The sequence below is a fragment of the Coturnix japonica genome, chromosome 23 (assembly GCF_054131305.1).
Source record: "Coturnix japonica strain WE chromosome 23, WE-NBRP24, whole genome shotgun sequence".
Lineage (NCBI taxonomy): Eukaryota > Metazoa > Chordata > Aves > Galliformes > Phasianidae > Coturnix > Coturnix japonica.
The window spans coordinates 6,344,804-6,359,323 of NC_140685.1; the positions used below are offsets into that span (position 1 = coordinate 6,344,804).

The 14,520-nt window shown below is 50.7% G+C and overlaps 1 long non-coding RNA gene across 3 annotated transcripts in view; it reads left to right on the forward strand.

Annotated features, from left to right (window-relative positions):
* LOC107322215 (uncharacterized) overlaps positions 1–14,520 on the forward strand; it is a 147,336-nt gene that overhangs the window by 73,786 nt on the left and 59,030 nt on the right. For all 3 annotated transcript variants that reach the window (XR_004309193.2, XR_014936648.1, XR_004309192.2), the window contains exon 4: positions 10,054–10,281. This is a non-coding gene — a long non-coding RNA (uncharacterized LOC107322215). The remainder of the gene's footprint in view (positions 1–10,053; positions 10,282–14,520) is intronic.

Sequence of the window (14,520 nt, forward strand, 5' to 3'; positions counted from 1 at the left end):
TCTCTTCTAAGGCTCTGAAAAAAACCTGGAGTACTCTCACCCTATAAAATACATCCCAGGCAGATATTTTCTAGCAGTAAGATGTTAGTGAACCAGCACTAAGTAATTTGGAATACTGTATGTGGGCAACATGGGTCCCAGTGCCTCTCAATGCAGGCATTTAGCAGAGGCACCCAGAGGAGTGGTTTTCCTCCTCTGTTTGTGGGAAGTGCAGTCCTAAGTGGTCTGGGACCCATTTGGAGCTGCTATCCCTGAGGAGATGAGGGAATGAGCACCTCTATTTGCTAAGCAAGCTACTAGGGCTGGCTCAGGAGAGGATTAGAGGGGTGAGCTGACCTCTCAGGGAGTCTGAGCAGCCGTGTGGTCACCCAGGTGATGCAGGCTGTGAATGGTACCCCCAGGATGTTCCCTGATCCCAGTCCCTATTGAATCTCCATTTTACAGCTCAGTGGAAGCAGGGTAGAGAAAGCACCTGTGAGACTGAGATGAACAGAGATGATGTTCTTAAGAAGACAGAGAGTAAAAAATGCAAGGGCAATGGGACCAAAAAGACCAAATTCACATGTCCATATGGGTAGTGGAATGAAATAGCCCTGGAATGAAATAGAACAGGCTGGAGCATCCTTCCAGGCCTGGACAGCACGTTGGTATTTCAGAGCTAACACCTTACGGCCATTAACTCACTGTGCCCAGAGACCACCGAACCCTGGCAGCCCATTCCCAGGGTCGGTCACTGCTCCGTGCCATCATGGCATCGTGCTGCACAGGGGTCCTTACAGACCAGGTGCAGAGCTGGGCACGCCGTCGTCCCCCTCCCCATCTCCTCCTCCTCTCCCTGAGCCCTTTAACTTGTTTCCTTTCCGCCGAGGAAACATGACTTTCCCATTGATGGAATTCAGCCCCCAACAATGCCGAGTGACACAATTTCCCACTCCGAGCATGCCTTCGTGCTGCGGCCGGTGGGCGATGCTGGGTAGCCCTTTTGGGAACCATCTGCATGACAATGCAATGGTCTGTGCTACCATTAGCTGCCCTTTTGCTATTAGTACCTAATGAAAATGTAACCATGTTTAACCCCCCACAGTCCTAGATTAGCGAGAAAGGAGCCTAAGTGGATTTAATTCTTTTGTATGGTGAGCATCAAACTCTCCATTTTGATTGCTCTGTCCCCTCTTCCCCTCTCCAGCGGGGAGAGGGAGGCAGGAAAGCTGTGTAAGGCTAACTCTATCCTCTCAGCTGTCCGAGGCACAATGGGCAAAGTATCTTTTGTGGCATTAACGGCTTTGGCTGGGGGTGGGGGGAGCCGGGGAGAACAATGTGTGAGAAGCTGAGCCTGTGGGTTTCCCACACGGCCCAATATGTCTCCCCGCACCCCCCTCTGGGACAGGCAGACCTGCAGCAGCCCAGCCCACAGCTGATCCCTGCTTGATTGGCTTTTTTTTTTTTCTAATTTTTTTTCTTTTTTTTTTTTTTTCCCCTTCCTTCCCCCCTCATTGTGCTCTCGAGAGATGAAAATCCTTTCCTGGCGTGAAAAGAGAGGCGTGCCTTAAATCCCCTCCCTCGGACTGACTGGGCATGTCATATGACGGCCAAATCCATGGGATTAGTGTGTGTGTGTGTGTCTGCGTGCGTGTAGTGTGAGGCGGGGGGTGGGATGCCCGATATCTATATTCCTTCCCTGCCCCCTCTGTCCATATTGATTTCTGCAGGGATATTTATTCATTGCACCTGCTGGCCACCGGCTTCCTGCTGTTTGGGGGCTTTTCTTCGTGGTTTTGAAGATCCAACCTCAGAGCAGGGGAATGAAGTAAATTCCCGACTCTTTTCCCATCTCCTCTTGTCCTGTTGCCTTGAGTTTCACCAGACCCAAAGGAGGGGATAAAGGTACCATCTCTTTGGCTCTGCGTGCTGGAAGCTCCCAAAGGGAATGCTGTGAGCTTGTGGGGATGGATTTGGGTCTGGGCTGGTGACACAGCCTCTGGGTAAGCATAGGGTTTGGGTTTGGCTGCCTTCCCACCCACCTGGCCCCAAACATTACTGTGTGCAGACCCCTGGGTTCCATTCTCCTTGTGGCTCTGGACCTGCTGGAGAGGATGCTCCCATTCTGCCTGTGGGACTCCTGACGTTAAGGGTTTGTGCTGGTGGGAACTGACCGCTTGTAGGGTCACCTCCTCTTTCTATGTGGGAAGAACTGAGGCAGAACATGCCAAACTGACAAAGCCAACGTCATGAGCAAAGTCAGAGTTGGAGCCAAGAATAGCATTTGCTACCATTTAATTCTTGCCTCTGTGTATTTAATGTCCCAAATCCTCAACTGTCTTGGTTTTCCTTCAGGTTTTGGTTTTTTTTTTCAGTGGTGCTGCGTCATTTTGTGCTGACATTCCCACTTTTTCCAAGGAAACTTTTACAGACCCCTCCAGCCAAGCCAACACCTCCCGCCCGCCCGTGGCGTGAGAACTGGTGTGCTCATATAGGAAGCCTGGCTTGGGTGCCATGAGTTTAGCAACTGGCTCTGCAGCCTCCAGCCAGTCTCTGTGTGCACAAAGGATTGGTCAGTGGGAAAGGAAAACCTCTGTGGGGCTGGGGGACATGGGTGATGCTCTGGATCAGTGTGGGTGGGGACTCTCTGGTAGTGTCAGCACCCCATAATGAAGGGACAGCAGTGCAACAGATTAGGGCAGTATGCAATGACAAGTCCTTGCATGTGGCTGGGTCTTGTGATGGGGTTTGCTGTATAGTTTAGAAAGCATCTTATTTTGGATGGAAAAAGAAACTGTGCAACTGCCAGGCTGCTGGTTGGTCTATGGGTGAGTACTGGGACACGATGTGAACCGAGTGTTCCCCAGGTGATGACACCCAGGGGTAGGCTTGGAAGTCAGTGGGTGGTTGTGGTGGCCACCACTACCATGGCTAGTAGCCAAGCGGAGGATGCTGGGGGTATGGATGGTGCTTTGGCAGTGCCTTTGACCAGCTGCTCTGTGACAGGATAGAGTAATGCCAGTGTACTCCTTGGGGCTGCCTCCTGCCAGCCTGCTGCACTGGGCTCCATGGGGTTGGTGACTCCAGGAGTTGGTCTCAATTATCCTTATGAGTCCCTTCCAACTTGGGCTACCCTATTGCCCCAGGGACAGCAGGTTCCCAGCAAGGTGATGCTTGACCACAAGGACCTAAAAGCTCCCAAAGCTGAGGGTGGGCAGAGATGGGGATTAGCAGGAGTTGTTCCCACTGTGTGAGGAGATGGGAGGCTGCAGTCCCAGCAGGGCAGGGGGTGAAGTGCTGCAGGGCCCGGGCAGGAGCAGAAGCGTGCGAGGGGATGGGGAGGGCGGGGGGATGGAGGGGGCTGCCGCTTGTGTGAATGTGCCCCACTCATTGTTCTGTGCTTTTATTCTCCGGGCCTCGATGGGACTGATTTAGAAATCCTAATCAGGGAGCAGTCTCTGCGCCTCCCGAGTGTGACACAACTCGAGCTGCTCGGGGCGCCTTTGTTCCCTAATGACAGCTGACTTCATGCGGCAGTGGGAACAGTTTGAGCATAACTCCGCACCAAGAGCTGGCAGCTGCAGCCTTAACCCTTTCTTGCCCACCTGCATGGAGGGATGGGGAGGGGGCCAGGCAGGGAGCACTGCTGAAATACCCTCAGGATGCTCAGCTTTGCTTCTGGCATCTCTTCTGGGAGCAAGTGCAGCATAGAGAACAAAGCTACAGGTGTGCATTTCTCTTGGAAAAGAAGCAAGCTATTTTGCATTCATGGTTGTCTGCTGCAGGTATTGATAGGGAGAAATAATCAGATGTGCCCGTAGTATGGAGGAGGGAGGTGCATATCAAGAGCTGTGTGTCCAGCTCTGCTGTTGCTTTGGGTGCTGGAGAGTGTCTGCAGCCCTGAGTGAATGCAGAACGTTTCCATGCTGGCTGTGGGGTGTTTGCATTACTTGCATTGAAAGTAAAAGGCATTGAGTCACTCCAAGATATTCCCGGAAGAGATTTCTAGCCCTGCCAGCAAAAAGCTTTGAAAGCAAGAGTCTTTCTCCCTCTCTTGGCCTCAGTTTCATCCCTAGCAAAATGGGGCTTGTGATACAAAGTCCAGTGCAGAGCTGTGTTGTTTGACATTGGAGCTGTGCTTGGTGACGCTCGCTGGCCCAGTGCTAGCAATGGTTAAACCCTTTTCTCTCTCTCTCTGTTTGTTGTCAAACCACTGCTCTGACCTGGGAAAAATACTTCTGGAAAATTACCCTTATTAAAGGGGACGGCCCCAGAGGGGCACAACTGTCCTCTCCCCCCTCACTGGACTTGGGGGCTCGGCTCCCTGTGGGCCTGCAGCCCTTCCCTCACTGCCTGCAATTAGCACTGCGCTCCCCACTGCCTTCCCAGCACCTGTGTCCCCTCCACCGTCCCCAAATCACAGCGTCCCTCATGGCTGCCCATGCTTGGCCGGGGTCTCCCTGGCGACGGGGCCACGGGATGCTGTGCAGTCCATTTGTCACCAATTGTCACTGTTTTGTTCTGCCTTGTATGCGCACTCGATTGTGTCACGGGGGAGGTGAGGAGGAGCAATCAGGCCTTGTCTAATGGGCTGCTGTCTCCCGTGGTGGGGAAAAGCTGAGGGATTGATTTGGGAGGGAGGGGATGAGGCAATGCTGCAGTGCTGCTGCGCATACAGAAGGGTGCGGATGGGAGTTCATAGAATCACAGAATGGTTTGGGTTTGGAGGGATCTTAAAGCCCATCTGGTTTCAAACCCTGTTCTGGGCTGGTTGGCACCAGATAAAGTTATCCAAGGGCCCCATCCAGCCTGATGCTGGGCACCTCCAGAGATGGGATTCCTTCCAGAGCATCCCATATATGGCATGGGGGATGGCTCCTGTTGTGGGCTGGCAAAAATCCTTGCCTTGATTAAGCAAGAGTTTAGGTCTGGGATGAATGTGGCTCTATGCCGTGTGCTGTGCTGTACGATGTAGGTGAGGTGAAGCCTGGTTGTCATCCATCTTCCCCATGGTGTTGGTGGGGCAGCTGTGACCACAGCCCCGTGTTATTTTCCACAATTACTTTCACACCCCACCCTGTCAGTGCATGGCTTTGGGATGGGGCCAGATGCTGCCCCTGGGTCTCCTGTTGTCCCAAAGGGAAGGAGGTTTCCTGTATACCCACCCTGGGTGCAGCTGACCGGGGAGGCGTGGGAGCTGCAGCTCCTCAGGGTGAGGCTGCTGTAGGCTTTGGGCTGCAAAGGGATTAACACCTCCTTCAGCCCCCAGCTTCTGAGCAATTGTTATTCCCTGAAGTGTGCTGCTGAAAGGGATTTAATGCATCACGGATTTTGGTATTCCTCTGTCAGCATATGTCAGTTGTTGGCTGAAGGTGTGACTTTCTACTAAACCATATATTTTCCTGTCTCTTTTTTTTTTTCCCCCCCTTCCTTCTGCTCCATCATTCCCAGCCTTCCCAATGTGCCATGATTCATCTCCCCCTGTTTGGCTTCACCAGCCCTGCTTTTTTTTTTCTTTTTTTTTTTCTTTCTTTTCAATCTTCCAACTCTCAGAGCCACCAGGACTGGCTCAAAGCGAAACTGTGGCCGGCTCTGAGCCTCAGCACCCATTAAAAACCATTAATTCAGAGCAGGCTGGCCACAGCCTTTACGGGAATTCAGGGAAGCTGCTCAGCAGAGCTGCGAGGAGGTCGGGAAAACTGAGCTGTGCCGTCAACCCCAAAGCAGGCAAGCTGAGGCTGTTCCAGTTTGGCTTTCAGACCTGGAGCTCAGCGTGAAATACCGCAGAGGGAAGGGAAAAGAGGGTGTCTCTGGCAAAGAGTCAGTCGAGACAACTGAAAGCACTGAGCTTCTGCAGCGTGTGGTATTTGGCAGGATTCTCTCCATGCTCTGTGGTAGTCATGGGTCTGCATCTCCAAACCACGGCGGTGCTGTATGGGTTGGGTTGGGCTCGGAGTGTGGCTGCGTGGTGGTACCGTGGGTCTGCCTGTCGCTTTGTGGCTTCTGCTGGGTGTTGTGCCACTCGCCCACCCAGGCTGTGCCATCTCCAAGCCTGGCAGGGAGCTGCTTCTCCAGCAGCCCTTGGTGGTGGTGGTGGTGGCTGCATCCAACTGAACTGTGGCCAGCAGAGCAGGTCCTGGCCTGGAAAATAAACACTAGTGCCACTGATGGAGGAGAAAAGGTACAGGAAAGGGTGGGCGGCTGAGGTGAGGTCAGCTGAAGGATAAGGGGAGTGATGTGATGTTTTGAGACCTTCCAGTCTTACTGCCCAGCATCGCTGTGGTCGGGCAGGGATTTGAAGGAGAACAGGGGTCACTGGGGCCATACCTGATGGGTGTTGAAGCCATTACTGGAGGGAGCAGGAAGCTGAGCTTGAAAGTGTGAGTTGTCATTGAGTGCAGTGATGTCTGAGGGGTACGCAGCTTCCTGAGCTTCATCCCACTGCTGCTGCATCAGCTACAGACTTCAGTGTCCATCAGGTTGGAAACTGCCCGATCATGTTGTGCTGTGGCACAGTGCAATGTGGCTTTGGGATATACTGGGCCACGTTCTGTTCCTAGAAACCTCAGTGTTTTGGGAAGACCCACTTGCTGGACACGTGTGGTCCTCAGCAGCTGGCACCATGTGCCCTGGGCTGGTTCCCATGGTCCCTGTGGGGTTGGGGGCTCATTCTGGGAGCAGGAGGCACCCAGAGCCTTGTACTGCTGCAGAACTCAGAGTATGATGGGTGATGGAAGGGTGGGGGTGGGGTTCAGATATGATTAAGTTGAAAAGGGAGGAAATAGGATTTATATGGGATCTTATATATACACATACATATATATATATATATATATATATATATATATATATATATTTCCTGTAAGTAACAACACTGATGTTGAACATTGCCAGCCTGGCAGACCAAGCTAAGATTTATAGCAGGCAGCTCTCCTTTCTCAGCCCTGCTTTTCACCAGGAGCAGCCCTAGGAAAGTTGCTTCCTACCCCAGCCAAGCTGCTCCCATTGCCCTGTGCCAAGCCTGGGTCGGGCTGCCTGGCTCGGCTGCTTTTTAGGATCTCCAAAAGCCCTGGGTGTTACCTGCCATGGTGCCATCCTGGCTCTCCATCCCTTTGGGCTTTTCTGCTTCTGCCAAAGACTGCTGTTTCTCAATTCTCAGATTCCTCCTCAGCCCATGGGTGGGTCTGTTCTCGCAATGCCCCATCTGTGAGAGGAAGCATCAGAGATAATGAAAATAGTATTCATCAAAATATTTTGGGGAGAATAAAAATAGCTCTTGGAGCAGAATCTGTTTCTGTTCCCAGGAAGGCGTGCTTGTTTCGATGGAGAGTTTCCTGCAGGTGCTGTCAGAGCAGGGCTGCAAACTGGAAGTGCTCTGGTGTGTGCGTTGCTTTTTGGGTGAAAATCAGTGTGTTTTGCGCAATGGCTGAGGAAGTACTGGAAGAAGAGCTTTCTCTAAGAGCGTGGCTCCCCAGGATGTGGCTGAAGCTCCGCTTTTTTGCTGTTTCTCACTTGATTTTCCTAATATTGCCCCTTCTCTGGGGGGTGAATTGGTTTCTGTTCTGGCTCAGCCCTGGTGGCTAACCCTATGGGCAGCATTCCACTGCATGGTGTGATGGGGTGGTTGCCCCATAGGAGAGTGCTGTTATCCCTGTGGGTGTCAGGAGCTTTCCTGGTGCATATGCATCCTTGTACCTGTTGGGAGCCATGCCTGGTGCACCTGCCTGTAAGGATGTAAAACATAAGGATGTTGCTGAGGGCAGATGAGCTGCCTGCACCTGATCTTTCCCATCCCTGAGTGTTTTTTTCCACTCACCTTATTTTTCTTGGGAATATTGCTGTGCATGCTTAGCAGGCATGTAGGAAGGGTTCTCCAAGTAGATGGATTCAGAACCCACAGCTTGGCTGATGTTTAGAGTGTGGCTGTGGTCCCAGCTCCACAGCATTGCAATGGTGGGTGGACAGGCTGGGAGCTGCCATTTCAGGGCTGGGATTGGCTGTTTGATGCTGCCCATATCTCAGTGGGGAAATGATGGGCAACAGCTGGCCTGGCCAGAGGCCTGAGAATGGTTTGTACAAAGTGTTTTACCCCAAACTATTGATGCTGCTGGATTTGCATTTCCAGCTGTGGAAGCGCAGGCCTGGCTGCGGCTTTATGTGCCCATGGATGGGGTGGGGAGAACTTTCTGCTCGCACACGTGGCCAAAGAGGGATGATGACAATGAGGAGGTCCCAAAGGAGGTGGGCTGCCAGCTCTGTGCAGCTGCTCACCGCAGAGCCGGCTCCAGGAATCTGTGTTTGCTTTGGCTACATGTGCCGTGCAGGAATGGCAATCTTGCAACTCTCTGAGAGGAAGGAGGGGAGAGAGGAGAGAGCTTGTGAGTTTCCAAACACGATACTGTGCTTCGGCCACGTGGAGCCGTGAAGGGCTGCGCCTGTGGTGGGTCGCTGCAGGGTGCTGACCTTAGGGGGTTTCTCGTTGAACATCTCATGGGAAGGAAAAATGATCCTAAACTGAAAAAAAAGCAAAAACCTTTTTAAAAAGCTCATCTTGGTTTCTTGCTGACGATGAGCAGCATCCCTTCATTAGAGGGCTTGGCAGAGTGCACTTCCTCCCAGGAGAACTACACCGACCTGCTGCTGTGTTTCCTGGTTCTGCTTAGCAGGGCAAGGTGATGGCCGGAGGTAGCTTGGAAGGAGGCTGTGCTTGTAGGTGGCTGCTTGGAGACCTTTGGGGTGTGTTGCACATGATGGTGGGAAGCCACAGGGCTGGGGACCTCCTTGCACGCCCCTTGCTCACACTGACCTCTCCCTATGAGTGATTCATGGAAGCGGGGGCAGCTGAGCTGAAGCAATACAAGCTGGGATAAATCTAGTCCGGGGAATCTGCACATCTCAGTCCCAGTAATGGGAAATGAGCACAGATTTTCTTGATTCTCAGCCTTCTGCCTTCTTCATGGCACTTGGCTGCCCTCAGAGACCCTGTGCTCAGGTAGCTGCTGCCCACTCTGGCCACTTCCCTTGCTCAGTGCCAGGTTTTGGGAGCAAAAAAAGGGAGCAGAAACAGTCAATGAGAAAGGGAAAGCTTTTGTGCTGCTCATTTTTCAATGGCATTTTTATGTCTGGCACCCTGTATGAGCAAAGAAAACGGTGGCCCATCTGTTTCCAGCACCATTAAAGGCATCTGACTGCATGTGGCCCTCAAAAATAAAATAAAAATCGGACCCTTTGCTCTGAAAATGTCAAACGCTCTTTCATCTTAGACGACCCCCAGCCGGGCCCATATCCTCCCAAACTGAGACATGGGAGTGGGTTCCCACCAGCGCTCATCCGTGCACAAGCAGCTGCCCCCTTCCCCTCCCCATTTTTCTGTACAAGAAGGAAGTGAGGGGCTGGAGGCTCACACTGACTGCTGACCCCAGAGTGCTGCTCCTCTGCACCTCTTCCCCCGCTCTATCCCCCTGCAGACTTCTATGTGCCTCAGGCTTGAAGAGGTTAAAGTCCCGTTAGCAAGTGCTGGGAGGAGGGAAGTGTGTCTGACGTGCTTTAGGAGCAAACTGCGAGAGGACTGTGCCAGCAGGATGCAATTAATGACTGGGAAGAGAAGATTGCTACAATATGGGGCTGCTTTTTCCTCATCCCTGTCTTTTTCTCCACTTGAAGCCACGGGCTGTGTTGTGTCCTGCTGGGAACCCGTGTAGACTTATGGAGGTTCCCCTCCTCTAGGATGTGCCATAAAAAATCACAGCAGTGCTCCCTCTGCTCACATGGCAGTGGTGCACCAATATGAGGAAAATGTGGGTGTGACTTCAGGCTTTGGAAGCTTCTGCTTAATTAAAAGAACATCTTAAAGGTTGCTTGAGATACCTGCAGCAATGCATAGTTTTTAATGTGAAAGCTGTTCTAATAAATTCATCTGATTCAGGGATAGCGTTAAGTCGTGCTGCAATGGAAAGAGGAAGAAAAGGATTTTAATTTAGGAGAAAAAGGCCCATTCCTTCCTTCATTTAATCTTTGAAGTTTTATTAGTTTAATTTCTTTTCTGTAACACGATGTTTCTTTTCCATTGCATAGGTTAGTCCTGATGTAGGGTGCTTTGGCACTCAACTGGCCATGGGGAGGACAGAGGAATGCAGGGCTGCACAGTGTTGGTGCTACTGCCCTCCGCAGTGTCCCCAGCCAACATGGAAGGAGCAGAGGATGGATGGCCCCAGGTACCCCCTGTGATACCAGAAGTGCTCGTGGGAGCATTTCACACATCTCTGACCTGCAGAGGATGAAGGACTCTTCCCCATACTCAAGGTAAAGCTATTTGATATCATTCACTGTGTATCCAGTTTAGTGCTTGGTTCATTGACCAAAGTGATGTTGCTGTGGTATTCTTGTCAAGGAGTGGTGATGCTCGTTGCCCACAGTGGCAAACCATAAACCCAGAGAGCCAGCTCTGGTATTTTCCTATTCTAAGGCATTGGTTTGTTGGGCTAAATGGTAGCTGGATCTGGCATTGGCTTGCTTGGTGTACATGAAGACCTTCAGAAGACACATGTGTGGGTATCTGCATTACTCCAACCTGATTTTTAAGTAGAAAGGGTATGTCACTTGCTTTAAGAGGAGAACATTGTAAATAAGTTCTTCTCGCATATGATGTTCTAAGGGTTTCTGAAGCTGAAGGGAGCCTTGTCCACTCCTGCTTACAGCCTGGGTGTGCGTCTCCTTGCTGCTGGATCCCCTCCAGCATCTGTTCCTCCTGAATGCTCCTTCTATTGGAGCATTGGTACCCTTGTGCTGGGTACCATGTTCTTGTACTTCAGGCTCTCAGGACTTAGAAATTTAGATCCACAGCCTCCCTGTATAGCATTGGGTGACTTCTTTACTTTCCCTGATGGCTGCCCTTCCTCCTTCTTGCCCTGGGCTGGCAGCCTGCATTCCTGTGGCAGGGTGGCTCCTCTCTCTCCATGTGGGGTTGGTATGCCGAGGGCCTGCTCTTGGTAAGAATCCCTTGGTGCTTATGGGGATATATAAATAAGTGAAAAAACCACTTGGTCTCCCTGGAGATGTGCTTAGTGTAGGGTATTTTTTTTTTTTTTAAGGCTAACCAGGCCTACACAACAGCTGTTGAGCAATCATCCGTCCTCTAAAAACAAATAAGGAGCAAGTCTGGTGGCCAAATGTTGCAGGCACATTGTAATGATTGTTAGCAAATTGCATTTGCGGTGTGGGGCTGCTTAACAAAACAGCTGCTGGCTTTGCCTCCCCTTCTCCTGTGTAACACTCGTTGTTTGGAGCCAATTCACTGGTGTGGTTGAGTGGGGGGGGGACCACTGCAGAGCTGGCTGCAGTCCCCGTAGGATGACATTTGCGGCGCAAAGAGAATCGTGTTGGCCATGGTGTTCTGCAGCATTGATGGGTTGGGGTTTTGTATCCCACAAGCGGAGGCTGTTTGCCTCCTACCTCATCTTCGTGAAGCCTGAGTGCTCTTGGGATTTCTGCATCTGGCTGGGAGAGGGACACAGTGCTCCATCCCAGCCCTCACACTGGAGATGGCGTGGGGAAAACACAGTGTGTCCCTTCTCCTCCTGCTCTTCCTCCTCCTTACCTTCAGCTCCCAACTCACCTGAGGTTTCCGAAGGTTGTGTGTTACATAGGACTGCCACAAGACGTATCTCTGTTGCTGGTTCACTCATAAAAAGATCTTGAGAGATGAGACGGGGTCCAGCCAGGATTCTTGGTTGAACACCTGTCATCTGGGTGTTCTGAGAGTGAAAGTCTTTCCCAAGATAACTGATGCACATGGTTGTAAAACAAATATCCATGGCTGCTTCCTCTGGATTATTTTCATTATTATGATTATTTGCTGGTGGTTTTTTTCAGCCTGGATAATGGAGAAAAGCTGAACTGGTTTCACTCTTTCAGTTTCTGGTCCAAAGTGCTCCTTTGGTTTAATGTGTTAATGAGGTGCTGTGCGGGCATGCAGATCTATGGGAGATATATCACAGCAGGGAAAAAGAGTTTTTGATATTTTAGAGATGCTGGATGCATTTTTCAGTTGTGAAAACTGGAGCCCAATGCCTTCAGTCATGCCATGTATCAGCACCAGAGAGCCTGCTGGCATTGCTATGGAGGGACAGCCCCGTTATTTCCCCAGAGAAGAAATTGCCAATGAGTGAAGAAACGGCCTTCACAAATGCAGGATTTCATAAATGCAAAATCTCCCTGAGTTGCACGTATCCTGGTTGGGCAAGACCATAATAAGGGCCTGAGTACATCAAATCCCGTGAGATGGAAGTGTCACTAGTGGCTGAATGTTTCCTGCCCTGCTCCAGAAGGGTCTGAAGTCTGAATGTCTGCCATCTCCAGGCAGGTTCTGGGGTGAGCTGGGAGCTGAGCTGAGCTGCTCTGGTGATGTTTGGTGGGAGCTTGCTGGGGAATGGATTAGGCTGCAGTTGGATTCTTCTTTGCTCTGAATGGTTCCTGACTGTAGGGGAAGAAGCATGCAAAGACGTTTGGGATTAAACTGGGCTGGGATCTAGAAATCCAGCATCCAGTCCTGCTTTGTGCTGGGGGTAAATCCCTTAAGCTCTCAATCTGTGTTGTCCACTTGTAGTGTTTTCTCACACCCTTTACCCATTTTGCTTATTTAAACTGCAAAATACTTCAGGTAGAAACTTGCGTTCCTTTGGTGGTGGCATGGCCTCACTCTGTGTATAATGACTTGCTACAGAGTCTCTGAAAATCCACGGGATTCTGTGTCAGCAACATTAAAATAGTTTTAACCCTTCATTTCACTGGAGTACCCAGCCATAGGGGTGGGAGATGGGTTCTCCTCCCCTTGCTCTATGGGCCACTTCTCCCACACTGATGCTAAAGGATGAACAGGATCCCCAGGATCCAGTCCAAGTCTGCCAGTAGATATTCCTCTTCTGGATCACAGTCTATTTCCCTCATAATGATGCTGTGCATGAGCCTCCCATGTGATGCTAATTAGTGCCAAGTCTGCATCTGTATAAGCAGCATTATAGGTAATAATGATTGCAGCCGTTTGTAATTACTCAGCCCTGAGCAGCAGTGCGATTCAGAACTAGCATCCCTTCTTGCAAAGAGACAGGGGAGCAATGGCAGGGTAGGGTCTGGTATTGGGCTTTTCCCTCAAGAAAGGGAACTGCAGTGGTGAATGAGAATGTCCTGGTGAGAGCTGTGTGCACAGCAGGTGACTGTCACTGCTCGTAGCTTGTCCCGAGCTCTGTCCCTTTGCTGAGATGCTTTCTTTCCAGCCCTGTGGCCTGTGTTCAAACCAGTGATGCAGTTTCATGTTTACGCTGTCAAACAACACATCTCCATCTCCAAACACTTGTCTTACGCAATAAGGTTCTCTGAGTTTCCACCCTGGCCTGGAGCAGTTCTGCCAAGGGCTGACCTAATAGCATCGATCCCAGCAGTGGGGACACTGAGACATGCCCCACTATGAGCAAAGCCAGAACCATTTAACACTGTCTGTGCTGCATCCAGCACAGAGGGGTCCCTCACTGCGTGCCTTCTTCTGGGAGGGGTCAGTGAGGGTGCAGTGATTTAGTGCCGCAGTGAAAGAGGACATCACAGCAGCGATTTGTTTGGGTTTGTACTGCTCGTAATTGCCTTTATTATTTTTAAGCTGGGAGAGCAGATTTGGGTTTTTGCAAACCATGCCCTCTGAAGCCCTGCTGCAGGCTGCCCAATGCTAACCACAGCATTTAATGTGCTGCAATGAGAAGGCTGTAGCCAGGTGCCCATCACTTCAAGGCTGGTGCAATTTTTTTCCTGAGCTTAATGTGAAGCTTGCATAAGGCTCTTAAAATTAGTGTTGCCTTTTAAGCCAAAGGGCCGGAATAAGGTTTACAAGCCATAAAAGCCTCTTATCAAAGTTGATTTCCTCCAACGCACCTTTCATCTTTTATAGTATTTGCTTTCCAAATCCTTGAACTTAAAAGGATTAAACAGGTTGAAAGGAAAAAAGGAGGAGGAAAGAGAAAACAAATAAGAAGGAAGATGGATGGAGTATGGATTATGAGAGGCTTGTATAAAATATGAATTAGGAGAAAGTCTGAACAGAGTTTTGTCGTTTTCCAAACTGCTGAAAGTCAAAGTGTGCTGGAGGTTTAACTTCAGTGAATACTTAATTTCTCTGGGTTATTTTTTCTTCTTTCCAAATATAATGGAGAATCTGAACAGGGGGATGTGAGAACTTACATATGTATACTTATATACATGCAGCTCTGCTCCATCTTCCATCCTGCAGTGGGATCATCCCTATCATTATCTCCCCATGGAGTAGGGCTGCCACATTTGCTGGATTGTGCTTAGCAGTGCAATGGAATTTGGAGCTGGCTACCCCATACTCTGCTCTTTCTCACCCAGCAGTGCAGGAGGCTGCCACGCAGCCAACCCTGCAGAGCAGAGGGAAGAGCCACCAGCCCACTCCTCTCGCTGTGCTTGTAGTCAGGAGGATCACATTAACTGCCAGAAGGTTGCAATCAGGGGCTTGGCCACGCTGGTTACGGGTCAGCA